At 43.1% G+C, this 22322-nt stretch overlaps 1 long non-coding RNA gene across 1 annotated transcript; it reads right to left on the minus strand.

Annotated features, from left to right (window-relative positions):
• Positions 1–130: 130 nt before the first annotated feature.
• Positions 131–14684, minus strand: LOC120726555. The gene is made up of 4 exons (XR_005694337.1): positions 13760–14684; positions 9076–9221; positions 6166–6296; positions 131–674 (listed from the first exon to the last, which is right to left on the minus strand). It is a non-coding gene; the product is annotated as an uncharacterized LOC120726555 (long non-coding RNA).
• Between the last annotated feature and the right edge of the window lie 7638 nt (positions 14685–22322).

Here is a 22322-nt window from a genome sequence, read left to right on the forward strand (position 1 = left end):
GCCCTGTGGGATCCCATTACTGTTTGATTCCTATTTAATATGGATGGAACTAGTGAGGAGTATTGGCAACTCTGACATTTTGCTTACAAATTATAATTGGGACAACAACAAAAAAACTGACAAATGTTCACAGAAATATTTTGACGACTTTATTTAATTACCCTACTAAAACTACAGATAATTTATAGTCTCATTTTTTCCATATTTTTTGGAAGATTTACTCTCTACTTTAAAACAGTGGCACTTCAACTGGGTTTTTTGTTGTATTTTTTCAGGTATTATAGTGTGTAATTTACAACACAGGCAATTTTACTCAAGTGAGAAGTAGTTTTTACAAAAAACAAACAAGTAACAACATGAACGAATGTAAGAGACTACAACAACAACCAAACTAGAACATTAGCTGACAAATACACGCAGAATGAGATGTGAGGGGTGATGGTGAGACCCTGGTGTTGGGAAGTAGCCGGTCCCTGGACTGTGGCGGCCTGATTCACAACACCAGCTGTCCCGCCCCACCGTGTCCGTGTCAGCAGATGGCGCTCTGATGGGGTAAAGTTTTTTTTTCCAGTGGGAAGCTGAGAGGCAGTTCCACCTCATTGCATCCTCCCTGGGTGCACAGAGTCAGCTATGCCTCTTCTTCTCTCTCCTAATCTTCGCTACATCTGTGGCATCTGTGAAAAAAGAAAAAAAGGAAGAAGAAGATGCAAATTAGAATCCGAGGAAACCATCTGAGGCGAGCAGAGAGAGAGACGCCGAGACACGAGGGAACTTTCTCTGGGTTCCTCTTGTTGGGTTATCGTAAATCCAGACGTGAGCGAGATTCTGGGAGTCTCTGCCCCACCTCTCTACACCTGCCAGACATTAGACCACCCACAACCCCCGCTTTAGCTCTCCACAGCTCCGAAAACATCCTCTATGCAAATTTTATAATCACGCCACAGCGATGAAGTGCGTGTGTGTACGTACAGTGAAGAGGGGATATAAGCTTTTACTTAGCATATGAAATGAGTTGGGATTAGAGTGAGATAAAGAGCAGAGTGAAGAGCGGAGCGAGTATTACGAGCGGAGGGAGTGTTACGAGAGAGGTCACTCATAATTTTGCTTCTATGAAGCACTTTAAATCTTCCTGACTGCTCTCACAGGCTTTGGAACAGCACGCTGGGCTCGACTCAGTGATAAAGAACACCAGTGGTTTTATCCGTTATTGTGCACTTCAAATTAAAATGGTGGTGAATATCAGCATGATAAAAGAACATTAATGAGAGAGGAGGAATCACCTATCCACCCAGTGATCCCAAACCAGCGAGTCTGATTCCTCCAAAGTGTTAAACGTTTTCACTTTTCTAGCTGATGCTAATTTGTTCTGGAACAGACCCATTAAAGTAATTCTGCAACTAGCTGTCATGTTTAATATAAATTAACCTTCCCATTATTTTCTTAATTAAACCATTAACAGTTTAGGAAACTGTGTAAACGTCACACAAATACCTACAATTAAGGTCGAAAATGAAGTGCTGTCTGGACTCCTCCCCCTTGATTAATAAACATCACTGTTTCACTCCTGGATCGCCCAGGCTGCTGCAGCTTATTTGATCTCTGCCTTAATTTGCTGACTTGGGAAAACTAACTTTTATATCCTGAATACTGTGCTCATAACAGCTTCCTGTGGGGGCTTATTTGGTGTAAAGCTGAGATGGAGAAGTAAAAGAAAAATAAAGCACTGCCTCTCATTCATCAGTTAAATGTTGCGACACATGGGAGGCTAAGCTAAAATCCAATTTCCTCAAGAGGGCAATAGGAAATATATGTACGCTTTCCTTCAAGTCTGCATCTTCAAATGACTATACTGACAGAAAAAAGCGGCGTACGAGGAGTGTGTTCCCTTTGTGCGCGCTCTCTGCTTTCCTGTGTGTGTGTGTGTGTGTGTGTGTGTGTGTGTGTGTGTGTGTGTGTGTGTGTGTGTGTGTGTGTGTGCACAGCAGTTGTTCTTCGTCTCGCACTTGTTTCCTCGTGTGCTGCTGCTGTCCACTGAGAAATACCTCTCTGGAGGAAAAGTATGGGTTTATTTGTCATGAATAATTTGAGACATTACACAGTACAGTGGCCCCTTCTGCAGATAATTCAAGCATATACACATCAATGTAAAATAAAGAAAATGCCACAAACATCAAGCTTTAACTACATTTTATATTTTAACAGAAAACAGGAAGTGCATTCGTTTTTTTGCAGTTAGAAGCTGGATGCGAGATTTGCCGGGAAGGCTGCGATTAAAGCTGATTTATTAAAAACACTTCAAATGGTGCTTGGAGAATACATCCTGAGGAGTTGCAGACAACAACAAAAAACAAAACAAAACAGAATATTTCAGTATTGTACGTATTGTAAGTTGTTTAAGGGGAGTAAGTCTACATTTAGACGTTCCCTTTGTCACATTTTCTCCATTTTGTCACCGAGCCATTAGATCGGAGGGCTCGGAAAGACGAGGATCTATTTCTTTGTCTTTCGCTGGACCGGTTTGAAGCTGACGGGAACGCGAGCAGCAGCTGAATTCCTTTAAATAGCCCTGCCTGCTTCATCATATGGTTGCTATGGCAGCCAGCCCCTCGTTTCAAGATAACGTCCACAAGCTAGGAGAGAGAGACCCCCCCTCCACTACCCCTCCTCCTCACTTCCCCACCTCCACCTGAGCACTATGGATCTACACAGCTGCTCGGCAGACAAAAAAAAAAAAGAAAGCCATTTAACAGCATATACGAATAACGCTTTGTGTGCTCGCCGAGTGAGAAATAATCAATATTGGCGCTATACATGTGAGCGAGTTCTCAGAGGGCGATTCAGGAGAAGTGCTTATTGAAGAAAATTGAGTGTTTAAGGCTTATAAGAGAGGGAGGAAAAAAAATTGTTAAGGAGGCAGAGAGAAAGAGTGTGATGCAAAAATGAGCAGATCAAAAGTGAAACAGATGAGTGAACAGCTGGTACAAGAAATGGGGTGATGCTGCGAGAAATGGAGGGTGAAAAAAAGAGGCTGAATGATCTGTGACATTTGTGCGAGAACGCAGGAACCGAAAGATAAGGCGGCGTAACGGCAGATCTATTCAAACGCGTCTCTTTCTTCTCTTTCAACCGCCGCTTTCTCCATCTCTTCCTCTGATTTCTGCCGCTGCCGGCCCTCCTCCTTTGTCTGCTCCTGCCTCTTCAGTTTTTTTGCTTTTTTTTTTATTACCTTGAGCTCACAATTAGTCATATGTTTAGCTAAGGGTCAACAGGATGCTGCACGTTGCAGGATTGTAGGCATTGCAACTGGAACTACGTGGATAGAGTGGACTTTGTCCTGAGTGTCTCCACTAAGCACACTCACAAAACTACTGCGAAGCTTAAACGTGTGAAATCAATTACAGAGACAGAGAGAATCTGCTGGTTTCACGAAGCCAGGTTTAAAGAGTGCTTCTTTATTTATATCAGGATCTGAGATCAACAGAAACAAAACTGTCAAACTAGCTTATTTTTGGTAATTAAGTAAGTATGTGGTGGGCAAAGAAGAAAAGTAAAAAAGCACTGACTGTGGCATCTGCATTTAACATTTAGCCCAGCATTTAATTTTAGATGGGCCCTTTGTAAAAAAAAAAAAAAAAAGAAGCTTAGAAATAACATTAACTGAAATAAAACTGTGAGATTGATTGAAAAACCTCTTTTCAGGAGACGTGAAGCCTTAAATCTTAGGACTTAAAGGGCTTTGTTGTTCTTCGGCACCTAAAAATAATCAAAAATTTGCAAAACGTGTTCAGATGAATGAACATTAACCAAGCAGCTAAAGACAGACCTGATTTTTTGAAATCTAAAGAGCAGTGATATTTTGAACCTACCACAGCATAAATGATGACTACATCTAAAGCTTTGACAGAATGGTTTCAGCACACACGTGCTCAGATTTTCATGTAAAAGGAAGTCAAATTAGGAAAGGTTGGCTGTGAATAAAGTCTGCATGCAGAAAAAGAAAAACAGCGAGTCTCCAGAAGACGAGAGGAGAAGTCAAAAAGGAGTCGATAAAGAAGGCACCCTCAATTTCCTCTTAAAACACACAGGCGGGCTGATTGCATTTGAGAGAGTTGGGCGCGTCTCAGCATCTCCTAATGCGTCTGTAAATTGAGTTGGAAAATGACGATGTCTGTTGTCTTGGGAAGGAAGCCAGGGAGGCAAAAAGCTTTGCTGTGGAGAACATCCTCCCCTCTCTGCATTTTAGACCCACATTATTAACCGCAATGCCCACTTCTGTCAAACTCTCCTCCTCTTTATTTATTTATTTTTTTTAGCAAATCATCACACGCTGGGGAAAACGAAAAAAAAAAATGGTCACAATGCTGATTTCTTTAGTTTCCCGTTTCCTTCCTCTTCATCTTTAAATCAGATGATAACTGTCTGCGTTAATGGAGCCGAGCGGTCCGCTGTATGGCGGCACATCTTATATATTATCTCTAGAAAGGTACTGACAGGCTGCGAGGTGTTATTGCGAGTATAAATAGACGTGACTCTGTGTTTTGTGTGTCTGTTATTAAGGAGCTGTGGTGGTCAGCTCTGAGAGCAGCAGCGATAAAGATGCTGGCTGAGCATTTGCCAAGCATCCATTTCCTTTTTACTCAGGTCTGAAAGGCCCTCTGCCAAACACAGGTACACACACACACACACACACTCATGTCCTCATATTACCTTTTAGTCCAAAGTGAGCATCCATATAATTCCATTCAAACACTTTAAGAAAACAAGATTATGTCTTTACTTCGGCCTCTTTAACTTTACCTCTTTTATGGCCCGATTTTTAAATTGTCCTTAGGTTAGCACCGAAAACCAGAAGCTCTTTTAAGTGAGTCTCTACTTGTACTGCTCTGTAACAGCACGTATAATTATCAGATATTATGACGGATAAAATATCGCAGGATGTGCGTTTGTCTCATTTAGAAAACAACACTGTGCGTTTACGGTTATCTGGTCCCCATTAAGAGTAGAAGGTAACTTCAGAGATCATATTCGACGTTTTCTTAAATTCTTCTATTTTTTTGTTTTTTTTTTAAAGCCAAGCTGCCTTTTTTTTCTCCCCTGGAGCCTCTATTGTATTTATAGGCATTAAGCTAATGGCTCCTTTGTATTGATATTACAGTAGTTGGCAGCGAGAGAGTAGGGGAGACAATTATACACGCAATCAATAGCAGATAGAGGTATCTCACGTTCACACGCATACTCTCTTTATGTCACACACACCTATACATACACATCCACAGACACACCCCATCAGCAGGCCCGTCTCGTGTGAACGTACGGCGGCGCGTTACTCGTCTCCGTCTTTCCTCGCCGCTATTCGACAGGACGTTGTGTCCATGCCATCGCTTGACAAATGCACTGGAAGCGGCGGCAGAGATCTATATGTGTACGCCCGACCTTTGGCGTGCGCACGCGCACACACGCCGTCGCTCTCTCTTACACATGAGCACACAAGCCGCACACCCACACAGTCGCGATAAGGCCTGAGCGCTGGTAGTCATTTAGTTCAGCTTTGTCTTTTTAGAGCGTCTCCCTGATGAACTGCAGAAAAGGCGAGCACTTGCAGTATTTGAATTATTAGCAAAACGGCACAGCTTTAACTTAATCCAGTGATGCTTATAATCTGTGTGTGTGTGTGTGTGTGTGTGTGTGTGTGTGTGTAGGCTAATAAGAGCAGAAAAAAGTGGGTATGTAAATGAAAGAATGCTGCTTATCTCTGTACAAAAGCGTGTGCGACTACATGTGTGCGTGTGTGTGTACTTAAGCAGGCAGCCACCTCTGGAAGCTGCTCTTTCTTAGATAATGTATCGAGCTGCTGTCAGAAGAGAACTGATGAGGAAAATGAACTCTGTGCTCTTTGTGTAAACGCATGAAGAGATCCGAGGATGTCAACAAACAAAATGGCCGTCAGTAAACCCCCACCCCCCTTAAGATGACAAGGATACGCCGCTTTTCGTCGCTCGGATTGTGACTGCGAGAAGCAGGCTTGTTTTATTAGCGGCTCTTTGTTCATTCACCCGCTTCGGCTTTTCCTCCATATTATCTGATTGTCTGGCCTTTGGGTTTAAGTGCAGATCTATAGGTTTACGATATGATTTTGGCACAGAGGCGTGCCAATGGAGCACTAACCCTGATGACTCCTGCGAGTTGCCAGTTCTGCGCAGGGCTGGGCTGGCTGTTTGGGCGGATGGATGGGTGGGTGGGTAGCTGGACGTGGTGCTGGCCGTGCATTTGGGTCCTGGACTGGCCAAGGCAGAGAGCTGTAAAGAAACAACAAAGTCAGCTCTTCGGCAGAACACATTCAGCACCTTAATGGCGATCTTGTGATAACGCAGACGTTTTGAAGATGGCCGCCGTGAAGCCGAAAGCCAAAAAAATAAAAATAAAAAAACGGAGATGTTGAGTCTTCTTCTCAAAGCTAAACGTCTGCGCTTTTTTACCGAAGCCAGGAAACATAATCATCAACTGTTACAGTAAGACGGTTTGACATAATGGCTCCTACAGTCTAGGTATACTGAGGTGGGTAATTATGGATTAGCAGAGCTCTCCGGCGAGCGGAGACTTCCCCTGACACAAAGCAAACGAAAAAAAAAAAAAAAAAGCAAACGCAGGATTACTCTCATATAGACTTATCGCGCACACACACACATTTATATACAATCAGGCATACAGACAGACAAATACACACGCGCAGCTATACACGCCTCAAACCTACACACTCTTGTCGGCCATCACAGACGACATGCCGGCTCGGCAGCCATTTTGCAGGACTGTTCTGGAATCTTCAATTAGGGTAATTGTTGCTTACGCCGTCATTTTGCAGCGTTCCAGCCGTCACACGAGCAAACCGCGCTGTGCCACTTACCTCATATTATCCAAAATATATAAGAGGACGCCTTAATTGTGGGTCTTCGACGTCTTTTTTGAAGTGTGTCTCTGTGTGGGGGGCCTCTCAGTGGAAACCCACGACACGTATGACGGCCGGCGTGTCAGTTGAGTGTGCAGCTGTGTGTGAACTCCACATGGCGTGGATGTATGTACGCTGCATGGCTCGCTGTAAACGTACATTACGGTGTTGGGTGTGTGTGTGTGTGTGTGTGTGTGTGTGTGTGTGTGTGTGTGTGTGTGTGTGTGGGGAGGGGGCACGCCCTACAGCTTGTCAGTGCTCACATATGGAGGATGAGGAGGAGGAGGAGGGGGAATGAGTGTGTGCATATGAGCTCGGAGAAAAGAGGAAATGGAAGAGTGAGAAATGGAATAAATTGAAAGGAGGGAGAGAGAAGAAAAGGACACTGAAAGAGAAACGTACAGCTCGTTCTTGTCACCACCATTTTCCCTCGCAGGCTGTGCAGTTTGGACACCGAAAGCTTCATTTTTTGGGGAGGATATGGATGACTCAGATCTTACGACGTATAGAATAGCACTGAGTGACAGCCCACGCCTGTCATGCAATTAATAAACCCCCATCTGTTTAACTTCGATGCATCGTTCCTTGTGTTCAGAATATGGGTCCCGTGCACTTGTGTGTCACGGGTCTGAGCCCGGTTCTTCCACCCTCGTAGACCCTTAACTTTCTTGTCTCACCCACACTGCGCGAACCACCACAAACCTGATGTGGGAAAAAGATGGAATAGTCTCTTCTTACGTAAGAGATATTTTTGTCCAAAGTAAACGGGTCCTTCTGAACGCAAAAATCTTCATTAATTCAAGCGTCCAACTGTCTGATACAGCATCCCCCCCTTTTTTAAAATAAAAGCCCATAAAATGCTAATCAAGAGGACTATAAACTTCCCCAGACTGCACTCCCTCCACAAAGATCTGCAGTCACATGGGCAGAATTTAACAAAGGCCACCTAAGGATATGAGAACATCTATTACAGTAGCTGACACAAAGAGAGGATTGATAATTTAGTGTCATATGGACGGGGTTGAACCAGTTCACAGCCTTGTTAGAGGGAGGCTCTGCTGCTGGTGCCGCTGCTGCTGCAAGACGGCGGAGGGTTAGGGTGGGATGACGACCGGCTGTCAAATGGGACGGGTTGAACGAGGGTGTCAGAGAGGACCACGCGCACAGCGGCGCAATGCAACTCACACGTGTGATCTTCGGGAGACGAACAACACCATACTCATACGTGGCGCTCACGCGTTACAGTTTGCAGGCGTTTATGGAGCGTATACCATTCAATGTACGGACCCAACCCCCATCACCCCCCACCCACACATCCACCCACGACACGAGACTGCACATATGATCCAACGCCCCTTTGTCTGGGATCATCGGTCAGTAACGGATTGGCACATTTATGGTCCTCATCTCTCTCTCTGTTCTATTTTTTTCCTGCCTGCTCGAACTCTGTCACATGCATGCATGTAGTCATGTGAACGGCTGATAACCCACTGTCCCCCCCCCAGCCCGGACACACAGATTTTAACCCCGTTCTGTACGTCTATTACACATTACAGTAGTGTCATGACCGCCAACCACCCTCCCTCCCCCTTCCTCTCAGCCTCCGTGTCCTCAGAGCGCACCCCCACCCCCACCGACCGGCTGATCATCTGCTGTGACCGTGTCCTCCTATCACCGTGAGTCAGGAGTGTTCGACGAGGATGGGGTGGGAGGTGGTGGTGGTGGGCATCCTATTTGACTTCTTTTTTTTTGGGGCTTTTTCTGATCACATATGATTGCTGACAGGGAGAACTTTCCCACCCATTGGCGGAGGTGTGAGCAGTGGTGCTACAGCGCCAGACAGAGGGGACCCTTTGTCTCCCACCACCACAGGGAGGGATGGCGTACGTACGCACACACACATATACGCATATACTGTACATTCTGGCATGGCTACAAACACACACAAATCCACACATTCCACTCAGCTCCACTATTGTGTTAACAGCATCCCAAAAAGTGACACATGCCAGAGCACATCAGCAGCTGAATACCTGTGCATGTAACTCTGCCAATTCAACACATTCCTGCATGTGCAGTCACTTCATGTGTACAGCATGTGTATCAAAGTGTGTGTGTGTCCTCAGACTCACCTGGAGGCACCCCCGGAGTTGGTTGTCGTGGTAATGCAGCTTCAACTGGGGTTGCAGAGCTGTGACACCTGATGTCCCTCCTCCTCCTCCCTTTCACTCTCTCTCTCTCGCTGCTGTACCATGGGATCAGCAGCTACACCCTAGCACTGACAGAAGAGGGGGAGACAGAGAGGAGGGGGTTCTTATCGAGCCACTGGTGGATCGTACCACCAGCCGCACCGAGCCAAGGGGACGTAAGGGGCCAGAGCTGACAGGGAGGGCCCGGCCGACTGCCTCCAAACCTCCCTGCTGTCTGCTCCGAGATGGTCTCTCCCCGCTCTGATTGGACGACGTGCTTCCTCCTTCATCAAAATGTAAAATTCCAAGACAGAGAGAGTAGTGCATCGTTTGTGTGTGTGTCTGTGTGTGTGTGAGAAAGAGAAAAAGAGAGAGTGTGCATGTGAGAGAGAGACAGACAATGCAAGAGAAAAGAAGATGTGCATTTGAGAAATACTTGTCATGCAGACTAGTATGACTGTGGGCATGAATTTAAGTGTGTGTGTGTGTGTGTGTGTTGATTCGAATGTGTGTGTGCGAGTGTTTGCGCCTTTGCGTCAGGGAGACAATATACAGGATGCCATTGTCTGTGTGGGCGTGTGATAGAGGAAGAGGTAGTCGAGGGAGAGAGACACAAGACAAAGAGAGTGAGGGATAGGAAGACATCGTGAGTGTGAGTGTTTCAGTGTGTGTGTGTGTGTGTGTGAGAGATGGAGGGGGAGAAAAAGAAAGCAGTGTGTACGGCCTGAGAGATGTCATCATTAGTCTCTCTGCAGTGGTTGGTGTTGAGCTGCAAAGAGCTTGTCAGTCAGTTTCTGTCACAACATGTCACTGAGTGGACGCGTGTACACACACACACTTTCCCAGAGGGAGATCATGTCAAGATGGGGGCCAGGCTGCTCTGACAAGCACATCCAAAACCTCCCCGGTAACCTTTCACCCCCCCACTCCTCTGCCACACGCAGGATCAATCCCCAGATTCATATTCATATGAAGTGCAAACATCTGATTTTTGCAGGGGGGAGGGGGGCAGGTAGAGGCAGTAAAAAGGGCGAGAGAGTGGCAAGAGGCAGATGGCAGCCGGCGCTCACATACAGCCGAGTCTCATGAGAACTAACCGCTGAAATAGTGCTGACTCACTGCGCTCTGAAGGCCCTGAAACACACGCAGTCCAACCGCCATATCTCGTGTGTGTGCGTGCACACAAATCTACCCCGAAAATGACAAAATCGACAGAGCGAGTTTGAGGAAAATGAGGCCACACAACGAATGGCGTTTTGCTGGCGTTCAATCGATCCTCGCGATCCCCTGCAGAGGGGAGTTTTACCCTCGCACATAAAGCAGACCTTTCCTTTTCCCTGGCTTTTCTCTGCCTCTTTCTCCTGCTGCCGATTTAATTACCTTCTATATTTATCGGAGCTCAAGATGCTATTTTGGTTTCGAGACTCTTGTCACTGATATCGGGAGGCTACATTATTCAGAGTGAGAGCACTGGGGGCCATCAGACAGAGCAAGAGCACTGCTGTTAACCCTATGGAGAAGGATGTGTCGCACGATGTGTGTGTTTGCGTGTTTGTTCCCTTTTGCTCATAACATAAGGTGTGGTCTGTGTTTCTCCTGTCTCCATTTTGTGACTGCTTCATCTCAGATCTCTGCTTCAACCAGAGCATCGAGAGAAAGAAGACGACTGTTTCACACGGGACGCACTAACACTGTCACCGACGAGTTACCACAGACAAAAACAAAGAGCCGCGTCCATCCTTGTGCACACGCGTGCACACAGACACGCACGCAGCGACAAACTCAGTAGGTATAGATCGCTGTCCTCCATATTTGGTTGTGATTTATGATTGCTCTTCAGCAGAGGCCACAGTCATCTGGGAGATGATGGCCATATTGATCTGATAAACAGTTTCATTTACTGCCAAAGCCTGCCATTTATACTCACACACACACACACCGAGCAAAGACACATAGGTTCACAGCAGGAATAACCCAGCTTTCTGCTTCATCAATTCCTCACCTCCTCCTCCACGTCTGCTTTTCTGTTTCTCTGCTCTTCTTCTTCTTCTCCTCCCCCCCCAGGCCACCTCGCCCTCTCCTCTGCTCTCAGCACGCTTTAACCCGTTCCACTTCGGCCCTCGCTCTCGCTCTTTCTATCAGCACCGACTGTCATTCACCTGGCAGCAGATGCCACGCTCCATGGCCTCTTTGTTTCTCCTATAAATTCCACAAGGCTTCACGTTAAGCTTACGTTATGGTTTGCCGATGTTTACCAGCAAACACAAGAAGACCAGACGGTTAAGGTTGGGTTAAGTTTACCATTACACGAAACAATGCACAGAATATGATCACAAATCAAAGAATAGATTTTAAGTCTATTTTACTGCAAAAAAGAGGCAGTGTAACTGTAACCCTTTGCACAGGTCGCACAAACACCATAAACCTGAAGATTTTCAAGATACTATATCCAATGCGGATGCATGTAAAGGCACCAATGTCCTTTAATTTCCCACTTTTCCGGTACAGCGTCTGCTGATGATGTCTGATTGCTCCAATTTTTGCAGCGCTGATACTAGTACAGTGTACTGACAGCTACCGAGCAGCCGTCCTGTCTCCTGCACACTCTACCCAGGCAATACCCTCACCTAAACCAAACTAAGTATTCTCGGCATTTCTCTGCATCCACAAAAGCACAACTTCACACAATGTGCTAATCTGACTTTCTGACTCTTTGGTTTGTGTGTCAAAACAATTCTAGTCACACAGACCAGCAGTGCTATTTAATACAACATGAAATTTATCCTCTAAGTTATGGTCACCATTAGTGTCCAGATCCAGAACATCTGGAACTCAAAATACTCAAAAGCCAACACACCAAGATCAGAATCTTGAACACCAATTGTGAAATCTGTGTTGCTCTATGATGCAGAATTAATAAGATACCGATGTTGATCAACAGCTGGTTGAGGAAAGTTTTAAAGGTCTACTGGCTCAACAAGATCTGCAATTACGACCTGTGGGGAAAAAAGTGAAGCAAGTACCTGTAGAGGGAGAGATGGGAAGAAGATGATGAAGATGGACAGGAAGAAACCAACCAACAACATCACCACCAGACAAGCCCTGATGTGGAAGCTCCAAGGGAGGAGAAAAAGAGGAAGGCCAAAGAATGCAATGCATCGCAACAAGACCTTCGAAAGAATACAAGAAATTGATACACACCTGACATCAGATTAAGACTATAACTCAAAACTGAACACCTTGGAGGATCCCTTGTTGATGGCCTACATCCCAGGAGGAATGCTGGGCATAAGTAAACTGATTGGTTTACTTATGTCAAAGTGCCGAGTACGGTACGACAAAAGTACAACTTTAGTGTGTAACATTACTCTAAAAAAATAACAAGGCACTTTGTGAAGTCTCCAAGTGGCATTATAACTAGTTAACCTTTATACAGTAAGAAGCTCTGAGAAGAAAGCACACCACGGCCTCCCATCATTACCCACTGAAGTGAAGCGGAGACTCGGCTATGCCTCGGCGTTTTGTAGTCTCTGTTGTTGTGCTAGCTGTTACATTTGGTGCAGAATCACCTGCGTCAGATTTACCTGACTATCCTTTTTACTTACATGTCCACGCCTCACCAGCAGCACAGAACCAAGACTCCTTTTTATGTAGGCCTGCCACAACATCCCCAGTTATAACTTCCCGGTGTTTGACCTGCTGTTTTATGATATTCACTTCATCTTAACCAACTTGACTCGTCTTCATGAATGCATTTCATTTTATAGTACTTTTGCATTAACATAACAGGTTTTGCTGTCTCTGTGACGACTTGCTCTTCTACCTGCTTTCTGAGTGATGTTTGGAACTGCTATTCACACTTTTTATGCACATTAAAAGTCTAAAAAGTTGGGTTTTTTTAAAAATTGCATTTGCATTTGTATGCAGCTGTTATCAGCAACTGATGTTAAAAACTGCACATGTTCAGTCTGCATCGCTTTGAACTGAGGCCCGCTGTGAAATGAAATAGGGACTGATCTATCTAATTTAATTTTTTTAAAACTGATGTCAGGAATTAATCCAACATTAGAAGGACTAATGTTTTCCTGAGATTCACCACCATTTAATTGGTGTGAGGGGTCAGGCTGCCTTAATTAGACCTTCTGTTACGGCTAAAATTAGTAGGAGAGTTTAAGTGTCTGATGACAGCCAAAACATTTGTGCTAAGGCTTCGACGCTCTGAAAAGAATAAAACTGTGGCATGAAACTCTGCATATATGTAAACATTATACATCATCACTGAACAGCCTTCATTAAAACTGGTAAAACTCCTTCATTTTTTTATAAATAATGCCAAAACGAGTGGAACTGAAGAAAAAACACCACTGAGTGTACAATATATTCCCCCCACAAGCACATATACACAAGCACTAACCCATACACACACTAGAAGGCTTTCAGTTTCTAAATCAATCCCACATCCGTAGCTAATGCAGTGCTGGGCCCTCTTCAGGAAGCATTAGGCCTATTAGTCAAAGTGTGTACGCATTCCTGTGTGTGTGTGTGTGTGTGTGTGTGTGTGTGTGTGTGTGTGTGTGTGTGTGTGTGTGTGTGTGTGTGTGTGTGTGTGTGTGTATACAAGCCGCACATTCAGCAGTAGCAGATCTCGGTGGATCCTGTGGGGTCAGCAGGTGCAACAGGGAATGAGGGACCATCTTGTTGTGTGTGCGTGTGCGCGTTCCCTCCCCTCGATATCCTCCGGGCTCTTTATCGCTCTAAAATTATCCTCCATTTACTGGAAGACAGTGGACGGACGGAGAGAGAGAGAGAGAAAGAGAGATGTGGACACTCTAGTTTGAATGTCTTCCTGGATCACTTATGGGCGCAGAATGAAGAGAATAACAGGCTAGCTGCTTTATCGAATAAACTTATTTCATAAGTGCAGATGAGTTAAGAAGCCAGACTGGAAGGGTGGTAATGCCACAACTAACCGGGTGAGACATTTCAGCTTCACAGAATAACTCATTTGTCAGATCAGACACAGCAGGGAAGCATGAACCTACTGTAGCTACACTGAAACGTCGTAGCTGCTACAGCTGAGCATACTCCCCACGGAACAACTCTGGCTCTCTTTTCACCAACACGTTGCTAACCCCAGTGGGATTGTTACGATTGAATTGTTTTAAATACCTAAAAATGAGAGTGACAGTACACTCTGCAAAGTGACTTGTGTTGTTGTTCTTCCACTGTAACGCCACAGTGAACAGAAGGAGTGAATACTGAAGTGAAAAGACTGTCAGTAACAGAGATACCACCTTGACCTGCGTAACAAAGCGTGTATATTTGCACAGAATGATGACCGTGGATTTTGTTCCCTGGTCTGTTATTGCTTAAGGGAGGGATCTCCTCACAGTCAGTATGGACAGGAGGAATGATTACAGTGACCTGAAACTGTCACTGTGTATAGGCGTGTGAGTACTGTTAGACAGGCTTGAAAAATGTGAAACCATCCTTTAAAGAAGTGAAACTAAAACTAAGAAGACTTCAAAATAACAAATTTAAAGGACATTTATTTGATGCTCTGCAAATAATAATCCTATAAACTAATCCTTAATAGTCTCACAAGCAAAAACCACCTATGACTTTTGCTAGTAAGACTAGTAAAAACTGTCTGTAGTAAATTTATCTTTATCTTATTTCTATTTGTTGTATCACTGTATATAACAACAGAATGATCAGAATTATACACACAAAACCTAAACTGTAAACCTTAGGTCGTACGTATTTAACCTGTAGTTTTAGGAGACATGTAATAAACTATATCTATATATCTTGTTTGTAAGTCTAAATTTACACAGACTGATCGTTTAACCTCAAACTGCTGCCGTTATACCAGTGTTAACTTTGTTGCCCAATAATTTTCATCATTTATTTTTCATCAATTTTCTTCTTACAAATACAAGATGGAAGCTAAATAAAAACTATGATTAGGTGTATCGGTGCTTTCGTCATTAAATAAAAATGAGATGAAAAAATTCCTGAGAGATGAGATCCAGTCAGAACTGATTAAGTTGTGTAGAAAGGTGGATGATCCAATCAGAAGTAATCTTTTTGTGCAGTAAGGTTAGACACGCACGTTTAATTTGCCCCTCTGGCTTTTTTTGGTTTTTTGGTTTTATTTTCTGAGGCGGTACGACGAGCTCCGTGTTTCTCATGAAAATGCAACGAATTGTGAAAGCTTGGGAGGAAGGGAAGAGCAGACGTACGGACACATTTCACACTTGATGTCAAAGAAAATAAGATGCACTGCAAACTGTGTGAAGCAACTCTCACCGGTAAAAACACGACGAGCCTTTACACTTTGTATTTTAACTGAACCCACTCCAGATTTAGTCTGTTCTAAAAAAAACATATTAAACATTACATTTAAAAACAGTTTTACATTAAATTTTGCGAAACATGCCGTAGGGTTCATGAAACAAACACAAATGGAGCACAGAACATAATGCAGCATTCATGGGAGAGTGGGATGAAATTAAGATGATAAAACAAAAAATCAAAAGAATTGGGATTTTGTTTTTAAAAGAAAACTTATAGATGCTAATAATCAACGTATGTGTGACGATGTTAGTGCAAAGTCTCGTTCAGATCAGCCCACCCATGAAGGAGGAGCTAGGGCACAGACAGACATATATACTGACGTATGCTGTGGTCGTTACAGTAAGATACTGGGCCTCGTCTCAAGCCCTCAGGTCATCCTGTCTGAAACCAGCTGCTTTAGCTGCGATCCACTCTACTTTAATCCCCTCCATCTCTGTGCGCACGCACACACACACACATATGGCAAAAATAAAGAAAACAGTATAACAGGTGCCTTATAAACAAGCCATGGCCTGCAGTTGAGATGCCGTGCAATCTGTTGAAATAAAGGACCGACAGCCGCAGTATCTCAAAATAAAACTCATCTAAAGCGAGCTCCAGTTACGCTCGTGTGCAGCTAAATGTTGATTTATATAAGAAATAAAGCAGAAGAATAAACACATGATTACTGCGAGGATCTTAATTAAAGTGTAACATAATCTGGTTATGTAGAAAACTTGTGTCTAGCCTGGGTGCTCTTTAGGGTTCACAGGAACTACAGCTACCTGCAGCAGGCCTCCCATTAACCCCAGTTCAGATGGTTTGGATGCTCTCGAAGGCTTCATGTTGAATTAATAGAAATTCTGAAAAAATAAAAAATAAAAATAAAATAGTGGTCTCTCTCGTAGGGATGCACGGATATATGCGCCTATAGCCCAGCACTGAGCTGAGTACAATTTTGATTGCGGTGCCCCGACCTTTTGAAAAATTCAAGGACAACATGTCTCTGCTGGACTATTCCTAATGGAATGGGAAGCCGTTTCTGGAGAACCACACTGTTGTTGACTTTTTAAATTCTTTTCTTTTCGCTGTGAAGTTTTTGTAATTTGATTGAGGTGCTGTGAGAAATCTGAAAACTTCAGCAGATGAGACGTGCATGAAAATCAAACAGAAATCAGTGTCATCTGCCCCTGATTTAAAAATAAACATCAAAGTCTGTCTGTAAAAACCTGTGTCACTCCACTTGGAGGAGTCACTAAGCAAAGAGTAATCATGTTAGTCTGTGTTTTAGTGGAAACTTGCAGAGCTTGGTGATATGGCTGAATGCTGCTCTGAGGCAAATCCCAAACCAAATGCCTTTTTTTTCCTGAGAAATACGATTTTTTAACAACAAAAATATCTTTCAAGAGCGCTAATTAGACTCAACGTCACAATCGAACACTCAAGATCCATCCTTATGTGCTTTCATCTTACATGCAGACCTCCATTTCCCCTTGTGACCCTCCATCAAGTGTCCTCGTACACCCTCTTCCTCTCTGTATTTGTCCCTGAGGGTTCTACCATCCTGAGCTGGATCAAGTCTCAGTAAAATCAATAGTATCCATGCATGCAGCTTTTGCATGACCACTTGAACATGCACAGACACTGGCGTTGCTTCACCTTCATATATATATAATTAGAAAAGTCTCTACATGATTAGTGTCATTATCCCCAGACAAATTAAAGTTTCTTTACATTATCTCATGATGGACACAGGTGTTAATATCAGGAACATCCATAGTAACCCCTGTGGTGGCTGACGGGGCCAGCACAGAGTTTTTTGATAGTCTGAGGATAGAAATGAGGATGGAAGACGGAGAGTGTCAGTGGAAAAGTGAGCGAGAGGAGAGGAAGAAGGAAACAAGTGCAGAAAGCGAGACAGTCAGACTGGCCATTATAAATCATATCCGCTGTTGGCGCCGGCCACGTATCCTAGCAACCAGACAGACCCTCCGCCTCTCCTCCATCCCCATCTCTTTCTTCTGCTAACAGCCTGGTCACTGTTATTACCCATACTGCACTGGGCTATGGCCCATAAACTCATGGCAGAGTTTGGTTTGTGCTTACAGTTTGCAGACTGATGTAAGGAGGGCTTGTACTGAGCAAAGCTGCACACAGTGCTCTCTCACTCTGACGCACACACAACATGTGACTGAAAATATTACGGTACCTTCAATCACTGTATTCTGTATGGTTTTATTCATTCATTGATTTGCAATATAATCCACAAAAGAGCACAAAACTATGGACAGTTTTAAGAAATAGATGAGAAATGACTCGTAACAAATTACATTAAGAAAAACATACAATGTCACACACAAGCCTGTGTGGACAATAGCTATGCTGAACGTCAACTCTTTGGCTACATTTATATAAATACAATGTTGCTAACTCTGCCGTCTGTAAAACATGGAGGAGGCTCTGTCATGGTTTTGGGGGCTACATTTGAACCAGTGGTGAAAATCAAAATTTATGGAATTATGAACACAGGAAAGTACAATCAGATCACTGATCCACCATGCAATGCAATGTGGTCGCATCTGATCAGCAACAGCTTCATGTTTCTGCATAACAATAACCCCAAACACAATGCCCCTGCAGTAAAAGCATACCTGGAAAAACACACAACAGTCATGGATTTTTTCCCCAGAGCTCGTACCTCAACATTTTTGAAGCGGTGTGGGATCATCCTGACATAGAACGGAGCAAAACGCACCCAACATCCAAACAAGAGCTTTGAATGTCCTTCAAGAAGCCTGGAGAACTATTCCTGAAGACGACTTAAAGAAATACGAGTAAGCTTGCTTAAAAGAGTTCAGGCTGTGTTAAAGAATAAAGGCGATCCATACCAAATACTTCAAGCTCATCAGAATTGTGCCTTCGATGTTGTATTTCCATGTATGTTTACATATATTTATATGAACTACTGAAATTTCTAAGCACTATATAAAGAAATGGTGGGTGGCTTGAGACTTTTGCAAAGGTCTGTAATTAATAAATCAACATTTAAATTATCCTGCAATAAAAAAAAAGCTGTAAAAGAGCAGAATAGCGCTCCTTTTGTATGTAACCTGGTAGTGTATCTTACTGGGACATAATTTAGCCTTTGTGCTCTTTTGTGTGAAAATTCAATAGCCTTTCTAACAGGAAACGATGCCACACATGTAAAGATGGACTTTAACCTGAAACGTCATTATGTCAACTGCAACTGAACAAAAATAATAATCAGAATTGTTCCTTTTATGTTGCTTTTAAAGATTTTTTCACACGTGTCTCAGCACTAAATATTTTACAGTAGTTAGCAAAGCTTTGGTGTTTTTCCTGTTTTTGTACATTCTATTTTGGGACAATAGCGCACCTCTACAGCACAGGCTTCTTTATGCTTTAAGTACTCTGTTTTGGGGAAGTACACTTAATTGTATGCCCTTTCCAGTATAAACACATAACATACTCAAAACCTGCTTAGCATTACAATGTCGTATTGATTGGGGACTCAGCTTCAGCGTACCTGACTCCTGTGGTTACTTGACATCTAAATGCAGTGTTTTGGGATTTTTTAGCAGTATTTTTGTCAGGTAATTTAAATAATGGGTGGAAACTGGTGGAATTTTTTTGCTAAACCTTAACCGACATACAGAATAAAACTTGACTTAAAGACGCATCTAAATATCAGTGTAAAGATCTCTGGCAAACTGTCTAAATCTGATGCATCCACTCTGATGTCACAATAAAGCCGCACACCTGCAGCAATTTTACACTGAATTGTAAAGGTTTTGCCATATTTTCTGAAATTTCCTCTTGATTGTCCCAGGACTGGTGAGACTGAACAGACTCTTTGTTTAAGTCAGTCTGGTGCCAGACCACGGGTTACTGATTTTGATCCTCAGATAAAACAAAAGGCTCGAGCTAGCATGACTAGCACTTGGCTGTGATGCTCGACGAGCAGGCCGGCTCTCTGCTGCAGCTTTATGCAGTCTCCTCACTAAAAGCTTCACCCAGTTACTGGTCTCCAGACAGTTACGGGCTTACCTCTTCTCTTTGGGCTTGGCTACTGCCTCATTGTCTACTGGCTTATGAAATTCTGAGTACTCAGCAGAGTGAACGGACAGTAACACACAGGGAGAATGAGTGTGCGCATCTATGGGAGCAAAGGAAATGAAGCACTCAGGAACCACTCAGTCAACCCATAGTCTGAGAGCAATCACAAGTGGGTGGTATGAGAGGAAAATTGTGTTTGAGGAATGAAGGACAAAGTTGCCAGAGAGTGTGTGTCTAACTGTGCATGTGTGTGTGCTCGGACGTATGTGTGTGTAAAGGAAGTACGCCACCTTGTGGACCAGGATTGACAGGAACCTCCTGCTATTGTCCATCTGTGAGAGAGAAAATCAAAGCACAGGTAGTCAAATGTTGGTTTTTCCTTATATAATGTACTGTATTTAACATGGGCAATTTGCTGGTGGGGGATCAGGGGTGGGTTTCCATTCTTTGGTCTACATATCTTTGCCTCAGGCTGCTTAAACAACAGCTAAACCTAAACTAAAATGTTAAAATAGCACTGCAATGCTATACTGCAAACAAGGCTAAAATAAGAATTCAGCTTGCACCGAAAATAAAGACAATACTGTCTGGGGACCAAATACACTTCGATCCGTGAGAGAAAAGAAATGAAAACAATCCAGAGCAGAGGACAGCAGTCGACCAGCAAACCAAACTGTTTTCTTACTCTGACACGTAGGAAAATACTGTAGCGACCAACTTATTTATTCATTTTACTGGTGATGGCATGTTGCACTGTTGCATTTTAAGATGTATGTTAAATGTTGAAGTGGTATGCGTGGACAAATGGCGCTACAGTAAATAAAGATTTGACATGTTAAAATAGCATTTAACCCTTTTCATTGTGCTTGACTGTGTGTACGAAAGGCCAGTCACACAGGCATAGAGACCACTCCATGACCGTGTGGCAACTGCTGCCTGTGAGGGAAAAATCTCCATTTTTCAACTGGTTGGTGACTGGTTCCTGGAGGTTGCTGGCTGTTGTTAAAACTGCACTCACAGGCCTAGAGACCAGTCAGTGACCCTCCTGGCAGCCATTGTCGCTAGATGAAATCAGACACAAAGAAGGTGTTGCACCAAAAAAACCTTTTGGAATTGCTTTGGTCACTAGCAGATTGATGGAGTTACCTGTAGGTTGCATGTTTGTATGTGAACACTCACAAACTACTCTTGGAGCTGTAGTGAAACTATGAAAACGGGAAACAGAGATCGTTTGCTTTCAAAGTAAAAGTTGTGCCTTTTGAAAAGTGTTGGGTGCTGAGCTGAGGCACAACTTTTACTTGAAAGGTAAACCTTTTCAGTCTCGTTTGCACTTTTCACAACTTGACTAAAGCTCGGAAAGTAGTTTGCAAGTTTTTGCAGAGAAGTTGGCGTCTTCCATGTAAACTACAGGTAACTGTGGTAATCTTACAGTGACCAAAGCATTTACAAGGAGGTTTTAGGTGCAGCACCCTTTTTGCAAGTGATTTCACACAGTGACACCCACCTACCTCCAGGAACCATTCACCAATGCTTTAGGGAATCTACAGTTTTTCTCTAGTGACCAGTGGCTATGTAACGTCTGATATAGTGGATAACTCTTGAGCTACGTCGACATGACATTCTGCGTGAAAACTGAGATACCTGAACTATTTTCATTTTTAAAAACTGGTTTTGTATCATTCAGTATTAATGGTGCCCTCGCACATGTGCAAGTTACCCATGCCATGTGCACCAATGCTGCTTCCAAACCATCATGTTGATATCTGTTTGATCATTTTTTAATCTCTTTTTTTTAAGGTATTCTAGTCTTAACTTTCATTTATGACTGTATTCACAAATTGTGCTTTAGAGGTGTTCCTGAGCCTTTGCAGTGATTTCACATGTAGAATAATGGTGCTACCTGAGGGGCTGAAGATAACGGTCATTCAGTATGCATTTTATGGCTTATCCTTTGCTTGCATGGACCACTCCTGAATCCTTGAATGATATAATGTACTGTAAATAATTAAATCCTTTGTCATTTTACATCCAGAAACTTTGCACTTTAAACACATGCCCACACATGCTTTCACAGAGTGTTGTCCCTCAGTTATCTTTAAATGTGAAAGGGTCAGCCTGCCTAGGACACTCTTTTTAAAACCAATTATGTTACTGACTTGCTTCTAATCAAGCTAATTAGTTGAGATGGTATCACACATATATTTCAGTCTTTTTGTTTTCCCTTTAGAACTTTTTACTTACATTTTACTCAACATCAGATAACATTTTGCTGAATTCATTAGCAGACTGTTACTTGATGAGGCTTTGGAAAACACACAAATAACCTTTAAATGTGCAGCTAGAACACACTAACTGCGGGATAATTTCTTGAAGGACACTCATGAGCTTTTCAAGGCTAGCACGCCTATAAATCTATAACGCCCTCCCTTTAAGAATTAATGAGAATCACAGTAAGAGTAGAAAAGATAGTGAAGGGACTATTCCTGCAAAAACATAATCATACTTTACAGTCACATCCTTGAAGATAATGAACTTTTCATGTAATCTGCCTTATCTTAAATTATACTAAGAAAAAAGGATTAGAAAAAAGTTCGATAGGGATCCAACGTGACTGATTTTCTCTGTCCATTTTAGCCTGCATGTAAGCTTGAAGGGGGAAATAATATCCTTGGGTTTGTCACTACAATACCTAAAAACAGATGTATTTAAATTTTATATACAGATAAAAAAAAAAAAAGGCCTCTGGCTAAAAGGGGGCCTGCTGTTTGATGTAA

The sequence above is a fragment of the Simochromis diagramma genome, unplaced genomic scaffold (genome assembly GCF_900408965.1).
Source record: "Simochromis diagramma unplaced genomic scaffold, fSimDia1.1 OVJJ01000753.1, whole genome shotgun sequence".
In the NCBI taxonomy this organism is placed as follows: Eukaryota; Metazoa; Chordata; class Actinopteri; order Cichliformes; family Cichlidae; genus Simochromis; species Simochromis diagramma.